Source organism: Diplotaxodon limnothrissa, linkage group LG20 (genome assembly GCF_057381915.1).
Source record: "Diplotaxodon limnothrissa isolate DT_005_m linkage group LG20, D_limnothrissa_male_GT1.1, whole genome shotgun sequence".
Taxonomy (NCBI): Eukaryota; Metazoa; Chordata; class Actinopteri; order Cichliformes; family Cichlidae; genus Diplotaxodon; species Diplotaxodon limnothrissa.
This window is the reverse complement of record NC_140615.1, coordinates 5722659-5737424: the sequence shown is the minus strand read 5'-3', so window position 1 is coordinate 5737424 and position 14766 is coordinate 5722659. Positions and strand designations below refer to the sequence as shown.

Sequence of the window (14766 nt, the reverse complement as noted above, 5' to 3'; positions counted from 1 at the left end):
TAAGATATACACAGTTGAGCCCACATTCAGAAAAAAACGGAGATGTAATTTACCTATGTTTAAGCGATAAGCATCTCACAACAGTTTGTTTTTCAGGGAGTCAAAGGCCACATGTGTTTTCATTCATGCAACCTATTATAATAACAACTGAATCGTTTTCTTTGTAATTACAAAGGAATACAGTTGAGTCATTCAGGCTATTACCCGAATGGAAAACATATCAAGACCCCAGCAGACTTTCTCATTAGAGAGAAAATGATAGGCCCGCCAACACTGCATCAATTACAACTCGCCTTTCTCTAATTCTTCATGCGTTACATCATAATGCTAAAAAACAACATACAGCAACCTCAAAAGTGTGTGGTTTTTTTCCCTTTCTTTTTTAAAATTCTAGCAGCCAGCAACTGCCATCATCCTGACACCGAAGAGGGAGAAAAAAAAAGGGGGCAGGGACACAGTGTGGTGCAATCCCACTGAGGGCCATCATGCGAGCAGATTAAATAACATTTTTCCAATGCCCTGTCAAACATTCAGCCGCCTCTGAGCAACCAGACAGCCGTTACAGCCTCACTCTATGAAGCATCTCTCTCTCTGCATGGTCAGAAACAGCCTCTTTGATCTGGATATCGCCCCTCAGATTCCTCAGAGGTGACACTCATACACGCGCCCGTATGTGAGCTGAATGTTTACTAGCTCTCTGTACCTTGTCAGCAGTGAGGACTTGTGTTTGTAAAGTGCGGTGGGGTAGTGGGGGTGGCGGCGGCGGTGACTCACGCCGCTACCTGCTTCCCCTGGTTTACATGAATCAAACAACACAGTCTGCGGACTCGGATCAAATTCCACATCAGATTTCATTTCCCACAAACACTAGTATAAAGCACTGCAAATAGACAAGATTGAAATGATACCGACAGCAGTAAGGCGGTGTGTACATAATTAAGATTTAGGTTGCTATACTCTCATCTGATAACAGCCTGAGTGCTGTGAAATGCTCGGCGCTCTCTTTCCATACAAATCCCACACTGCAGAACAACTCAGGCTCCTGTGTACAACTCCATTAAGAGGTCTGACCACTTCCTCTTTCGCTCCGTCCACAAGTAGTGAAACTAAATGGATATCCTAACCTCTGGGGAAGTGAAGAGGACGCCGCTTTAAAATGTGTTCACAAAGGCCAACTATGCAAGTTTTCCCACATGAGAGTGCAGGCTGAGACTGTGATTGCATGGTACGCAGACGTATATAAGTTAGAAATGGGCCCATTAGTGGCATAAAGGACTAAACCCAACCCTGCTGAAATAATAAAATAATACATATGGTGGGCCATCTTAATGAATGGCATTGGTTTACGTTTTTAAAAAAGCTCAGGATAATATTTCTGGCCTGTTTTAGTGGTGCAGTTAAGCTTAAAAGTAGTGAAATCAACTCAAAATCATCAACAGAGTGGCAGTAGGACCGGTCATAAACAAAATCAAATGATCAAAATCACAAATCGAGTCAAACACGGGAAACTAACAGACTGGCAAGCTGAGATTTACAAGTTAAAGGAACACTAGGAACAAGACACGCTGTTAAATTTTTAACCACACCTGCACCTTGTGCCTGATTCAGTGCCCCATATTCTCACTCACATGATTTTTTAAAGCAGTTGTGCCATACATTAATCACAAATACGCTGTCGTCCCACTCAAGCAAATTAATCGCATCTGAATCATTAAGGTAGAGGTCACTTCCTAGCTACCAAGGTGACCAAAAAGAAAAAACAGGCACAGGAAGCTTGGTGTGGTAGAGATTAACTCCTCGCAATTAGCAATGCAACTCTGAGTTTATGTGGTAGTTCAGCGCAAAAATCCAGCAGAAGGATTCCAGGAAGGGACTGTTTTTACACAGCGCAGAATGAAGGCAATCACCGCTTCACTCCCCCCCACCCCTCCTTGATTTGAATCTGTGTTTGTGCTTATGTGCCCAAGTACCCAGTGGATTCAGCCTCTGACACCCAGACTTACTACGACCAATTTACAGCGGTTTAAGTAACCACCCCCCCCCCCTCCCCTCCCTCTGCCATAACTCGAAAACAGTGGATAAGCTGCCTTTCAGACAAATAACTGTAGTCTGCTTTAAAATCCTAAGCTGCCACCTCCTGAACATACACACAAACACACACACACACACATCCCACCAGCCACCCCCCCCCCCCCCCCCCCCTTGCTCTTTTCAACCCCAGAGCCTCCCCCACCTCCACCCCCACAGTGAGAGCTGCATGTGCTCCAGCCAGAGTTCACAGCCTCTGGGGTGCTGAAGGGGGGGGGGGGGGAATCAAGTTAATTTGGTGGGTCCTTCCATAGTTTGCAACTGGCAAGGCCGTTCTCACAGACAGTAAACTCCCCCATCTTTTAAAAAAACAAAACGCTCCACTTAGCCTCCATTATTACAGCTGGATTACCAATTTATGACATGACAAAGAGTGAAAATCCAACAGTCGAGCCTATAATGTTACACTAGGGGAAATCCCACTAGTCAGAATGTATGTACGACCAACTCACTGAGACTCATTTTGACATTTCTCCTGTAAAAATGCAACTTTTGTTTTTGGTCTTTCTTTTTTTTTTTTTAGTTGTTCCTCAAAGTTAATTGATTGCTAAAATGCTTGAGCACGAGGAACTTCCACATGTCTGATGTTTCCTTCCCTGGCAGCAAAAACTGCATTGCAAGCCCAGTTTCTGTTTACTTCGTTTTTCACACTTAAAAAAAAAAACCATTAGCTGCTGAAACTACTGTTAGAGTGCCCGCAGGGTCACGGAGGTTGTGTTGTGGGGGTCTGCTACAGTCCACAGGAGATACAACTTTGCAGCTCAAAAACAGTTGAGTGGGGGTCACACTTCCTCCTCTGGGTATAAACAAAAATAAGGGCATTTCAGACTCAAACTGTGCGTGTGCCACCCGGCTTTTCGCCTTGCTAGTGCCCAAATCCAGTGTCTTTATCACACACATACACACACACAGCTCCCAGTCTGCCCCCCCCCCCCCCCCCCCCCCTAACCACAACTCTCCTACAATCTTTTTTTTTTTTTTTGTATTCAACTACTCACCCGCCAGTCTGCTGATTCTTTGGGAGTCCCACAGACTGCTGCAAACAAGTTCAAAACGCGATCCTTGCCCAGGATGACCCACCGAACTTAAAAAGGCAAGCCAGCTGGACTTAATCCAAGACCCGGGACAAAAACGAGGCGAACACGGACACTTTTTCTTCTTCTTTTTTTGTATCCCCCCACTGAAAGAAGAAAACGCCACCCGCACGGAGGGACTCAGGCGAGCACTTGCTTCAACAAAAGACGGTTTCACTTTACTGATAGGCTGCTCACGTCCGGAATGAGCCCGATCAAAGGCACTACAGCGCTAGCGAGTCCCCCCTCGAAACTGCTCCTATTCCCTTTGGCCGTGTTGTTGTTGCTGTCGATGACAGTGTCCACAAGCAAAGTAACATAGCGCTTGTTTCGAGGGGTAGGAAACCAGCGAGTTCGCCGTTAACAGGCTCCGCTTCCTTTTTCCACACACACACACGCACACACACCACGATCTTGCTCTCTCTCTCTCTCTCCGTTTCGCACACACACACACACACCACGCGCACGCTCTCTCCCCCTTTCTCTCTCTCTCTCCTCCTATGCACACACTCCACGCTCCCTCCGAGTCTGTAAACCTCCCCCCTTCCTCCTCTTCTCTTCCTCCCCTCCTCCTCCCCCTCTTCAGCTGTTCAACAGACGCATCCACATGGCTGACCTAGTCTTTCTTTATCCAGACACTAGTGAAGGAGAATTACGCCGACCACACTCAAAAAAAAGGCGGAAAAAAAAAATCCGAGCGAAACAAAAACATGGACTGGATTCAAATAATCGTCATGGACAAAGATGGGGTGGGTTGGTGGGTGGTTGGGGGACGCCATTGGGGGCTGTTGATTGATGCCAGCGCCGTGGGGACACCGATGCGTGTGCGTGCGCGCGCATCAGGAAGCGAGGTGCAAGGCGGCCAAAGTAGCCCGACACGACCTTCATCATCATCATCATCATCATCATCACCAAGCGATCAATGACAACGCTTATGGGGAATGTGACTGAAACACTAAAGCGACACAATGAGAGCGTGCAGTAGCGCTGCCTTTGTAAATAATTGCTTAATAGCCCACATTTCCCGCGCCACGCGGCACTGACACGTTCCTTTTCTAAACGGTGACACAAATATATAAATAACTACATGTAACGCCATCCTTACGGTGCAGGTCGCTGATTTCTATCTGAAAACATTAGTACGTGCACCCCCTCCCCACCCCTCCAGAATATACACCAGAGAGACGTGAGTGGATGCCGCTCGGGTTTGTAGGAGCTCATTTGCATTTTTGGATAATGAATTAATTAGTCACCCCACCCGTTAAAAAGGCAGAAACAAGCAGGGATGATAATGTGACTAGTCCATTAGCCATAGTTCGTTTTTTTGCGGGGGGGGGGGGGGGGGGGGGTCTTTTTTATTTTTAATTTTTCTAACGGTAAACCTGTACATTTTTCCAAGGTCCCTGCGCTCATTTTGTTGAATTTCACGGTAAAAAAAAAAAAAAAAAAAAAAAAAACGCACAACACTATTTAGTCCCCCCCCCCCCTTTTTTTTTTTTATTTAAATCTAAATGCTGCCATTAAAACCTGACGGCACACTAACACACCTGGGAAGAGCAGTGACACAAAGATGGACTGTGTTACCTTGTAAATTAATAGGATAATTTTCATTTCACCCAGTGAGTAGCTTGACACATTTTCATTGTCTTAAACATGATATTGGATCACTGTAAAAAAAAAAAAAAAAAATCCAATTAACTAAAGCAAATAGTGCATTGGGCTAGTTTTTTTGGCACAAACATGGGCAGCAGGAGAGACAGGCAGTGAGGATTGATAGAAATTGAGTTGAGGGGTGGTGTGCAGGGGGCTCTTCATTGTGCTACAAACCACGTTGGTCGTCTTCATTTCAATGGCAGCGGTGTGGTGGTGGGCTCTGCTGTGTAACAGAGTGCTGGTAAAAACCTTTTCCAGCTCCTGAGGCAACTGTCCTGACCCCCCGCCCCCACACCACTTAGAAACCCAATACCATGAGCAGCCACAGCTCCTCCCTCATCACAGTATGTATACATTTCACAGGATCAGTGTTTATGATATTTACACACAGTCTCCCCTCCTTTCCCCGAGACGCACAAACACTCAGAGGGTCCAGAAGGATGGATGGGGAGATGGAAACGCACGTCTCCCTCGGTTTCTATCACAAAATCAAAGCGTAAAAGATTTTTCAGTCTAGTGACTCAAAACGCCACCATTCCCAGCACAGCGCAAGGCTTAAGTTGGGCCCAAGACGGCAGTGAAGGGCGAGTGCAGCGAATCCACTCTGAAGGCAGTGCGAAGCAAAGCTGGATTGGCTGGCCCGGGCAGGCTCCCCTCCCCGGCAGATGAGATCCCATTATCAGGCGGACGAGAACTCCACCTCCAGGATTTCACAGCTCCTCTGTTTATCACATGGCTCTGTCAAGTTGGGCACCATTAACCGATAATGAAAGGAGACAACCGGTGCAGTTACAAGCAAAGCACTCCACATTCTACAGGCCTAAGCATGTATCTGGGAAGCTGACTGTGTCTATTCAATTCTGTTCAGCATTCAAACGGCCCATCACAATACCTTTTCCCCGAGCGCCCCTCTCTACAGCTATAGCGCCTTCGATCCCGACAGAGCAAAATCAGGTTGGTCTCTGTTTTTGAATTTGGAGGCAATGAAATTTAACAGAGCCGCTTTAAAAAGGGGGGAAAATGGCACTTTCCTATAACACTCCCTTCATAAAGAATATCAGAGGAGAAGAATTTCAGTAGAAGTTAAGAAAACCAGAAAAGGTGGATGATGACACACGCACGCACGCACGCACGCACGCACGCACGCACGCACGCACGCACGCACGCACGCACGCACACACACACACACACACACACACACACATTAAACCAAACACAAGCTATCATTTTGAAATACGTTTTCCCTCAACCACATCAAACACAATTAGTACAAGTGTTACTGAACAAAAAGACTGCCACTGAATCAAAGACCCACATGCCCCTCCCCGGTCTGTCTACTCCATTTATGGTTTATAGGACTCTGTAGCCACTTACCCTCATTAAAAATGAATACTTGACAAAAGCTGTGGCTGACACAAACTGTTTGCTTTAGCCTGATTTCTCTGTGCTGGAGGAGAAGAAAAAAACAAAACAAAAACAAGCCACTCAGGCAGCAAACGGAGAGCAGGGGAGACAGAGAGACAGACAGAAGAGGGGGAGAAAGTGCTCAGCAACACAAATAAGTCAGCCAGTAGCTGAAACAACAGAAAAAAGTGACATGGATGACTGAGCCAAGCCTGTGAGATAGTTGGCAAGCCTCAGAGGCCTTGGCCTCTTAAGCACTCATATCTAGTAACTTCATTTAATACATTCACCAGGGATGAGCAGACGAGTTGAAGGAGGGGGGGGGAAAGGGATTTAGAGAAGAAAACAATACTTGTACACCAGGAAGAGGGTAAGGCTGTGGTGGTGCTGGTGCTGGTGGGGGTGTGCTTCAGAGGCTCGACTTTAACACATGACTAAATCTCTACTGTGTAACAAGCTAACTTCCCCCACTCCCAGCACATAATAAAAGGAGGCAAAATGGATGTGCTAGCTTGATCTTTGTAACTATTTTACCATTCTTAGGCAGGTATTATCTAAAGGAGCCTTTATTCTTGTATTAGATATTCGAACAGTGCTCTTCCAGATGGGGGCTTTAAAGCAGTGACTGTCTCCACCACACGTACTATATCCATAAAGAACAAAGGCTCTGTGTGACTGCTGCTTCAAGTTACTGTTCCTCATACTGAGGCGAGTGCTGAAAGCCCCTCCCCTTTCTGAGCTGGCAGGCGAACCCAAAAGAAGGCTGACTTCAAATCATTCATTGCCCCTTTTAGCTTTCATAGATTCTGAAGAGAACACTTTACAAGTTGGGGGAATCCAAAGGGAAAACAGGGTCTTGCTCGACTAATTAAAGCACAGACTTTGCCTGGAGCGGTTTGAGAGAGGGGAGGAAGCAATAAAACAATCCTTTTCAATCTCCCAACAAAGTAACTCAAGGAAATTACTCAACTAAATATGGTTAACTATACGCTTGTGGATAGCAAGACTCAAGATTTTTAGAGGTTGTTGCTTTAGCTGAGGAGAATAGCACTCAACAGAGGATGTTTTCATTAGAGGAAAAAAACTGCAAAGGAAACGGAGGTTACGCATTGCTCTGAGTAAACTGCCTTATCAAGGTGACACAACTTACTGAAAAATCAAGTTGTCTGTTGGTTTTAGTCCAAACAGGCAGCTAGTAATTAAGCTGCTACCTAGTAGGCTTTATTTGCTGTCATTAACACAGCTGTAAAATGTGAGAGAAGCCAAGGAAAGGTATTTCACTTTAGGCAATCAGAGCAAGGTCTAGCCTTGCATAGCTATCTTGTTTACATAGCTATTCACAGTCACATTTGGCAGCCTTGCAACACTCTGAAAACCAAGACACTTGTAGGCTACATATGTCTAATCTCTTTGCCAAGCTACACAAGCTACTCAAGAGAGTGAAACTTGCTTGCAGCAGCCATTTGGTTAAAGTATTGCATATTTAAAAAATGAATGTAAGTAAACCTTACTCCAGATGGGGGTAGCTGCCACCTGGCAGATAAATTGATGAAATGGTGGTGGGAGACAGCACAGCATTTTTCTTTGTAAAAATACAGCACTAACTGATTGCTCATTTGCAGACTTTGATAAATGTGTGAGTAGAAAAAAAACAGCTTTTAATAGAAGTGCGCCCTGTCTGAATTCACACAAAGAGCGCTCCGCAGCTTCCATTAGATCACAGCTTGCTGAAATGAAGACATTTTTTTTAAAGGGCCAAGGTAAGAGTAAATCGGGGTGTGAAACTATTACAAAATCAGATCATTCAAGTCTTTACATGGCTGTAAAATCTGATTCTAATACAGAGCAGATTCAACGCAGTCGCAAACAAACGCACGTGTGTAATACCTCAGATGCTACAGTCCCTGATTTTCCACAGACATTCTTCGAGCTCTCACATGGACTGTCTGTGTCTGATTCTCCAGGCAAAACAGGGCCTCATTCATCTGAATAAAAGAGCAGTTCAGCCTGCCGTGGCTGCACTGAGAACAGACTCTGAGGAATGAGACTATATTTCCAAGAGGGCCACAGAGGGACAAGGGTGCAGGCAGGCAAGGCAAGGCAAGGCTGTGGTGCAAAAAAGAGGAAGTTTACATTTCAGGCAAATCCTTTTGTGTACAAAAACACGGCAAGATAAACAAACAGCACATGTGTCTGCTGCTCGACTCGGAAGAACCTGTTCCTGAGTGGAGCTGTGATTAAACGTGATCGGCACGAGCAAATGAAGTCCGCTGTGGTCGTGAAAGCAAGAAATGGGGGGGTGGGGGTGATTACTGTGTGGTCTGAGGTAGCCAGCGACTGCTCCATTTCACACAGAGCACATGGCAGTCTCACCTCCATACACTGCCACCCTGTGGACAGTGACAAGAGGTACAGCTTCATGCTGCTTCTATGGAGGATCCTGGAGTGAGTGTGTGAGAGAGAGGAGGTGAGCCAGCGTTCATTATGAGTAAAACCAAACATTTACTCCACACGCTAATTCATGACATGTGTATGCTCAATATGGCACAATGGCCCTTTAATGCTGTATTTTTCCCTCCAGTGCCGACGCTTATTCAGAAATCAATTATTCTCCTCTGGTCACACTCGGCTTCTCTCAGTGTGTAAGCTAATGATTCAGCCATCTAGTTTACGGATACATAACGGTAACTAGAATAACCACATCCATTATAAGTCAGAGTAACAAGCATCTAAAAGTCATTCAAGTTAATTTTTCACAGCTTTCCTTTTTTCCATTTGGCATGAATAATAGCAGAGAGAAGTAATCTCAAAGGCAAATGTACGGTCAGCATGTCAGCACTGGGTGCGGTGAGAAAAAGATGTGTTATTCAAAGAGACAGCACACAGTCAGGGTGTTGAGGCTGTGTTATGAGATTAGACTGTTTTTTGTGGGAGCGAACGGTTAAAATCAGTCTGTGTGCAGCCAGAGCAGACAGTTTGGAGATCAGTGCTGAGGTCAAGAGGAGCCACTTAGCTGTGCTTTGGCCTTCCAACCCCTACAGCATTCAGAATCCACTGTTCCACAGAGGGAGTAGATAAAACGCTTGGCAGCAGACTTGCAACAAGAGATGGCTACATTTACTAATGTGCGGTGGATTTATTTATTTCTTTTTAAAAGCTACAAAATGGAAATTAATGGGAATCGCTAGAAAGGTGGGAAGCTTTCTCATTAGAAAGGATATATATTAGCTTAGCCTCACTAATGCGGTTCCCCTATAGGCATTAAATCTTCGGTACAAACAAAGCAATAAGCAACCAAGACTAAAACCTATACCTCTCTCTCAATCACTGCTCAACCATGAAGGTCATCCTGCATTTTCCTCTTCCAGCTATTATCCCTGTGATTTCAGACTAGTGCTAAATGAGATGTACAATTGCGATGAGATGGGAACAAAAAGTGTCCTTTTTATGCTAAAATCAGAAGATAACATGTTGCAAATCATTTGTGAATACATGACAGGGATATGAGATGCTAACCCAGTTGGAAAGACAGTTGATATTCAATGTTGAGCAAACTGGAAGCCTAAAATTGTAAGTTTCTTTATAGTGGGGAACAAACGGCGAGGAATAAACAGTGGTGGGCTTGTGCAGCTTTAGTTCAACGAGTCAGCTTGTACCAGAGCGGTGGATGGAGGGGAAATATAGATGGCTTGAGCGAGGGAGTGCAAGCTGTAGCTCTCTCTGTTCCTGCACACATCAGCAGCAGGAGGGCAGGGATGCGCGGAGGCCACAGCAAGCCAATTACCAAACTCATTAAGTAACCTGCTAGCTGGCTTTGAACTGCAGCTCCCTCCATCATATCACGACTGGATTCTCCACCGTTGTTGTGGACATCTCGCACCTCTTCTTCTTCTTCTTTCTTTTTTTTTGGTTGTTAAATAGCTCGAGAGTGAATCCAAAAAACTGACACAATAATTGCATTTTCACATGCGTTCTCTGGAATTCAAATGAAAGAAATCACAGATGAAACTGCAATTTTAAAAAAAGAAAGACAGACAGACTGGCAGCTTGAAGGTGTAAGTTTGGCAAAAAAGCAGCTGCAAACAAAGGAGACCTGCTTATACAGCAGGTAGAGGGAGAGGGGAGGAAAAAAAGCAAATAATGGATCAAAACACAAACACGAGAATTGATTGGCGTGAGCTAGCAACTGAGGGATGAATCAGCGCTGACAGGCTTGAGCCGTTCTCTCCGGGAGCACTGAACGCAAGAGTCAAAATGGCTGCAAACAGGGAGGAGGAGGTCAGTGCATGAAGATGATGATGGAGAGGTATCAGGCTGAGAGCACAAAGGCCAGGGAGAGAACATGATCAAGGTCCAGTGGGTGGGGTAGGAACAGAACATTTTTTTGGGGGGGGGGGTTAGAGCAGAGCAAAAAACACTGCACTCGCCAACGCTAGAGTGTCACAAAGCATTGTTGACTAACCTTGACTGCATTCACCTCCTAGCTCACTGCCACACTTCCTTTCAACAAGTATTGACACAACGACAGTCTGCAAGAGAAAAACTGGAAGGGGGTGGGGGAGGATAGACACACACACACAGAGAGAACAGGGGAAAAGTATGAATGAGGTGAAAATGGAACAAACGAGGTGATAGCAGATTGACAGTAGAGGTGTATGTGTAGGTGAAGATGGCTGCCATCTTTGCCGTCATGTTGAACATGCGGCGAATGTTGCCAGCGAAAGCCATGAAGCTGTACAACATGGTAATAATGACACTAATTATTTTGTACCGCACATTTTAAAACCAGCATTTACAAAGTGCTTTGCAGTACCATTCACATTTTCTATGTGGAGATTGTAAGCATTTGTTCTAAGCCAGTATTCATTTCCCTCTTCCCCAACAAACCACTCTGGATGCACACAGATCTAAGCACTTATGCCTGCAACACACACACACACACACACACACACACACACACACACACACACACTCCCCCACCCCTGAACCTCCCCCATTATCCCATGAGCCCTCTCTACTCTGCCTCGCTCTACAAGAGCTTGGAAATAAAAACATCACAGCTCTGCCTCGCAGCACCTGTTCAATAACATTGACATTTCACATTCAGCATCCGCACACTGAGAGATTCCCTGCATTTACTCTCTTTAACACGTAGAAGCACAAAACACACACACACACACACACACGCACGCAAGCCAAATTCGTGCCAACGTATGCTTTTTAATGCCGCAAAGGCGGCTGCGTGTGTGCAGATGCACGTCCGTCCCGCGTACGTGCCTGCAAGACGAGGGGTAAAAAATTCATTTGACTAGCTGAGGTGCACGTCTTAATTTTATGAATTTTTTTTTTTTTACAATTGACTAATTAAAAGATAGCAATTATTTCTTTGTGCGTTACAGAAACTGTGTTCGGTGTGTTTACGTGATATGACTCAGTAGCTTCCCTCATATTATTTTTTTCAGCACAAAACACATGCAAATCTCCTCAGGATCATTTAGGAACACTTGTCAATATTGTTTAGAATAATAAGAGACAACAGTAACTGTTTCACATGTTCATTGTCTTCTGTGCTTTACTGGAAGGGAGTGGCTGGGCTTTCGAACCAATCGTGTATCGACGGCAAATTAAGAACAAAACAAGACGACACCCCCAGATATTTACCCCACGTGCACAATTATTCTGTTTGTTCTCTTTCTTTCCTCGCCTCTGATGTAATACTCCTCCTAAATTCAGCTTGCATGAAATGAAATGGTCTGTTTGATATTATTCACTGCACACCTGGTGTTATTTCTTTTAAATTCAAAAAACAAAGTATTTCTATTCAAGGCAGTATAAGCACTGTCGAACGGCAAGCTGGGTATGCTGTTGTCTGACATTTGGAGGGGAGGGGGAGGCAAAACACACTCAATAACCACCCGGACCAGCATGTAATATTTATATTTGCTCCCAGATCAAACTTGCCAAAGAAGATTTTGGGGTCAAACATGTTTGTTTTAAACATTTGGTATGATTTTCTTTTATGTAACATGCTGCTACAATGCCAGTCTTCATGTAATAGTTGCCACCTGAGGAAAGCTGAAATGTGCCTGCTTCCATGGCTCAATGGTGTCATCAGGTGCAGCCTAACCTGGAAGGCTGAGCAGGGGCATCTGTTTGACAGCATTAGAGAGCATCAGAGCCCCTGCCATACACAGATTAAATGGCAGTAAATCTGAGGATTAGATTCATGTATGAATAGCCCATATTGATTTTGCAATCTCTTCAGTAACTCTGGGATTTTCACGGTGCAGACAATGTGGGCATCAAGCGTGTGCGCGCACATACACACATGGGCTCATCTATCTGCCTGGTTTTTAAAAGCCTCTAAAATCAGTCTGTGACTAACCCATCCCCATTTTAATCTGCTCATGTCTCCGCCTACAGGATGTATTCGAATAGCACAAGGCATGCAACATCATAAAAAACTGCCTGTTCATCCAGCCTCTCTGAGTAGCCACAACAAAGCAGAGAGAACTAAACAAGCTCAAGAGGCCTAGAAACGTCCAATCCTATATATTGTTATGTGTGCTCATGTGAGAACAAGATCGCTTCCATGCTCTTTGAGTTGAGGGTTATTATTTGTGAGCACCATGGGTTGATGTGGACGGCCATAGCGCCAGGATTTCTCTTCTTTCGGTGCCTCTTCTCAGTCTTAAAAGCTAAATATGCATGCTCTCTCTTTCTCTGTTGCTCTCTCTCTCTCTCTCTCTCTCTCTCTCTCACACACACACACACACACACACACACACACACACACACACACACACACACACACTTGAATTCATTCAACCCTGACGCGACCTTTTTGACACGAAAATCCCAAAATCCTGTGCTGAAACTCAAATCCCCTCTGACCACTATGGCCCTTCGGAAGCAGGATGACATCAAAAAGAAGCGCTTTGCTTTCATGACTTTAGTCCACCCCTCAGTATGTCAGCGTCTCTGGCCCTCTGCCACATGCTTGTCACACACACAAAATAAAAAAAACACTATTTAGAAACATACGCAGCACATACAACATGAAGAAACCAAAGATAGCCTGAGCTGCAACTTCCCTATTTCCACACACAACGAGGTGGAAATTGTGCTGTGATATGAAGGGGCTTCCAAAGCAAACACACTATACTCCTTTCCCCTTTACAGCTACACAAAACATGGATAAAGCCTATATTTACAATATATGTACAATACATTTTTCTTGCTTGGCAACCTGCAGCAACCTGACAACCTCATTCAAAATGGCTGCTCTGGTCATCATGCGTGCCCTTAGCCACCTATGGAGGCGCATGAAACTGATTACCTGGTGATTGGTTTTTATTGGGAGATAGCTCTATTAACCTTTGGGTAACACAGGTGTGTAACCAAGTAGAACGCTGCTCTTACTACACGAGAGAGACTGAGAGAAAGAGAGACATGGAGAAACTCGGTGTGACAGCAGAGCTGCTCCAATTAGGTAAGCACATTGAGCCGTCAGGCCACCACATTCATCAACACACAGAATGCCAGTCAGCAGCACCAGAAGGCTCGCCCGCCTCTTTACCACGCTACTGTTACTGTGGTGCAGTCGGGAGAGTGACAGGGAGGCATTTGCAAAGCAGATTTGGACCATTCTCCCCAGCATTTGGCAGCGCAAATGTTTCTATGCATGGTTTGGGTTGTTTTTACTCGCATTTCCCTTGTCCTAATAGACTGACCACGGGCCGCTAATGATATCATTATCATACATGCACTGTAATTATCTCGACCCACCGTGTGCCAAGATCAATGGACGGCAAAATTTGGATCAATTGATGAGTCTGCTGCTGTTAAGCTGCCGAAACATATTTCGCACACAGTCGATGTGCTGTTGGATGGGCTGTGAATGAATTGGGTCCCTGCCTGTTTTCAGAGTGCGGCATCCAGACATGGGGTTAGGCAAGTGGATCTGTGCCATATAAGAAGTGAACTAAACTGGCAGGGCTGGTGAGCTTCCCTCTGCTCTTCATAATGTCAACCACAGCCACTACTGCTGGACACAAAGCCCCAAACAACAGTTTAACATTTCTAACAAAGTCAAAACAATGTAATGATTGTATATGTTTTTCTACTGTCTCTTTGTCACCATCATGTTTAAAAGAACAGAATTTGATCAAAAACCAAAGAATTTGCATGAAAACAACAGAATTTGAAAACAAACAACGGAATTTGAATGAAAACAACAGAATTTGAATGAAAACAACGGAAGTTTAAAACAAACAACAGAATTAGAATAAAAACAACGGAATTTGAATGAAAACAATGTAATTAAAATGTACAGAACAGAGTTTGAATGAAAGCAACAGAATTCTAAAACAAACAATAGAATTTGAATGAAAACAACAGAATTTGAGAACATACAATGGAATTTGAACGAAAACAATGGAATTTGAATGAAAACAACACAATTTGAACAAAAACAACGGAATTAGAATGTATAGAACAGAGTTTGAATGAAAGCAATAGAATTCTAAAACAAACAATAGAATTTGAA

At 44.5% G+C, this 14766-nt stretch overlaps 1 protein-coding gene across 1 annotated transcript in view; it reads right to left on the bottom strand.

The window, feature by feature from the left end:
* Positions 1 to 14766, bottom strand: part of rerea (arginine-glutamic acid dipeptide (RE) repeats a) — a 130476-nt gene that overhangs the window by 87217 nt on the left and 28493 nt on the right. The window contains exon 2 of the mRNA XM_085345471.1: positions 10681 to 10761. The gene's annotated coding sequence lies outside the window, so the exon portion shown is untranslated. The remainder of the gene's footprint in view (positions 1 to 10680; positions 10762 to 14766) is intronic.